The following is a 2,917-nucleotide window of genomic DNA, read 5'->3' as shown; positions in this document are numbered from 1 at the left end:
ATGTTCTTCTGTTCCTGTGTCCTGAGGGTTCCTGGCATGCCCCTTTGAGCAGAACTGTTGATTTTACCTGTGCTCACAGGCTTGTCTGCACTCCTGGTAGACCAGCGATCTCTTGGTGGTATTTGGGAATTGAGCACTGTGGCACAGGATCATCTCCTAGTTCCTTGTCTTTACATTCAGGTACAGAACAATCAGAATCAAGAAAGTCATGGTTCTGAACCTTGGGCATTTCCATGGCAACAAAATTTGCAAAGAATAGCAAAAAAGCTTCAGAGGAAGTTAGCATGAGAATTTGATTAATGTCAAAAGGATGCAGTCATGATACTCTTTGATTAATGCTATTGTTTGGGAGAGGTAGAAAATCTAAGTTAGTGGAGAGCTGTGGAAGATGTTGGTGGACCACTGAGTCATGTCAAGTCAGTCAGCTGAGAGGAGAGCAGACAGTGGTCAAGTGCAGCAGGGCAGTGCTCGCTCCAAAGGTACCTCTGAGGTCCAGGCCGAGGCTCTTCATCATGGCTCTGCTTTGCTTCTTGACATCTCCCTCATGTTTTCAGCTGTCTCAGGAGTGTCCTGCAGTGCCCTCTGGAGAACCATTTTGGGGGTCTGGTGCTTCAACCGATGCCTGAAGGAGCCCATGAAGAAGTAAATGATGGGGTTGGCAGAGCTGTTAATAGCAGTCAGGACTTCTGATGCCAGATAAAGACTAAATTCAAATACAGTAAAAACATTCTTAATCCAGTTTAACAGGAACAAGTACATGCCATATGGCAACCCGCAGAGGAGAAAAACCAAAATGGTCATCATGATGGTTACATACAATCTGGTAAGCTTCATCTGCCCAGTGCCACAGAACAACCTGGCCAGCAGAGCCAGGCTGGACAGACAGAGGACTACTAACAAAAATATCAGGTATGCGGTAGTAAAGAAGTTTGATGCCAGACACACATTGACATTTTCATATTTGGTATCTAAGAAACCGCACAAATATCTATTCAGAATGCAGATCAACAGGGACAGGACCCAGATCACAGCACACATGACAGTTGATGTGTGTTCTGAGTGGTGGCAGCGGTACCAGATGGGGCACAGGACAGACAGGCAGTGCTGATGGTATTGAGCATGCTCAGACCTGCGATGTAGAGAACCACCCTGAAGGTGTAAATGCACTGGAGGAATGTCAGGGACCAGGTTGAGAAAACCCAGGCATCTTACACTCAGGGCATCCCCGCAGCCCAGGTGTTTTCACAGTATGCAGCTAAGAGCCACATAGTTCTTTGTCAAGAGCCCTTCCCCCTCTCTCTCTGCAAGGCCACTCATGGCAACCAGCAAGACCTAAACAGACATCAAGGACTGAGGGATTCTTCTCACATTCCAGAGCTGCCCAGAGCTGTCACCTTGAACTGTCAGGAGGATCCGGACCCCGAGATAGGCTCTTAGATAAGCCGCCCTATGTCCCAGGGCAGTGGCGCCAAGGACCCTAGATGAATCACTAAATGTATTAGACTTGCAAATAACTCTTCCCAATTATTTCTCTNACTGTATACCTTTGANCACCCNTCTCCAAATTGTATNTAACCTGAGCATCTCCCCTTAGTAAAAGAGACTATGACACACATGCATGGTCTCAGTCTCTTTCTTTATTCCCATTTCTCTCTAGGTTTGTGATCCCCCTCAAGAACCATGGAATAAAGTGTCCTGCGGGTTGGGGCAGAGGAAGATAATGCTGGGAAAGGAAAACTTGAAAACATGTTTTGTGGAAACTATCATGAGACTGAGAAGGAAGGGGAAGTCAGCCAGCGACAAGTTTAGGATGTAGACTGAGAAGGCATTTCTGTGCAAGTGGAAGCACAGGAGCCAGAACACAATGGCGTTTCCCAACCAGTGCAAAGATGATGATCATCAAGTTTGTGATCAGAATACTGATGTTGATTCTTCTACATAGGGTTTCCTCAATTGGATTTGCTGTTGTGGGTTCCATTGTGGAGGCTGAAGTGTTGAGGGCCAGAAACCCTGCACCATTTCTCGTGGGAACACAAAGAAGTAATGAGGACTTCCCTATGAATAGATCTTTTGTTTCCCTTTTTTTTCTTTTTTCTTTTTTTCGTTTTTTGTTTTTTTTGCTTTTAATTTTTTTCTATTGGATATTTTCTTTATTTAAATTTCAAATGTTATCCTCTTTCTTGCTTTTCTCCCCTTCCGAAAACCCCTATCCCATGCTCCCCCCGCTTCTATGCGGGTGTTTCTCTGCCCATCCACCCACTCGCACCTCTCTTCCCTCAGTTCCCCTACTCTGGGGCATCTATGGAGCCTTCTTAGGTCCAAGGACCTCTTCTTCCATTGATGCATGACATGGCCAACCTCTGCTACATATGCAGCTGGAGCCATGTGTACTCCTTTGTTGATGGGTTAGTGTCTTGGAGTTCTGGGGGAGAGGGGTCTTGTTGGTTGATATTGTTGTTCTTCTTATGGGGTTGAAAACCCCTTCAACTCCCTCAGTCCTTTCTCTACCTCCTGTATTAGAGACGCTGTGCTCAGTCTAATGGTTGGCTGCTAGCATCTGCCTCTGTATTCGTAAGACTCTGGAAGGACCTCTCAGGAGACAGCTGTATCATACTCCTTATAGCATGCACTTCTTGGCATCCAAGATATTTTCTGGGTTTAGTAACTGTATATGGGATGAATCTCCGGGTTGGACGGTGTCTGGGTGACCTTTCCATTAGTCTCTGCTCTACACTTTTTCTCCATGTTTGCTCCTGTGAGTATTTTGTTCTTCTAAGAAGGACTGAAACACCCACACTTTGGTTTTCCTTCTAATTGAGCTTCATGTGGTCTTTGAATTTTATCCTTGTTATTTGCAGCTTTTGGGCTAGTATGCACTTATCAGTAGGTGCATACTATATGTGTTCCTTTGTGATTG

At 45.4% G+C, this 2,917-nt stretch overlaps 1 pseudogene; it reads right to left on the bottom strand.

The window, feature by feature from the left end:
• Positions 1-510: 510 nt before the first annotated feature.
• On the bottom strand, positions 511-2,002 carry LOC110315120 (annotated as a pseudogene).
• Positions 2,003-2,917: the final 915 nt, after the last annotated feature.

Source organism: Mus pahari, unplaced genomic scaffold (assembly GCF_900095145.1).
Source record: "Mus pahari unplaced genomic scaffold, PAHARI_EIJ_v1.1 scaffold_16052_1, whole genome shotgun sequence".
Lineage (NCBI taxonomy): Eukaryota > Metazoa > Chordata > Mammalia > Rodentia > Muridae > Mus > Mus pahari.
This window is presented reverse-complemented; position numbering and strand designations above follow the sequence as displayed.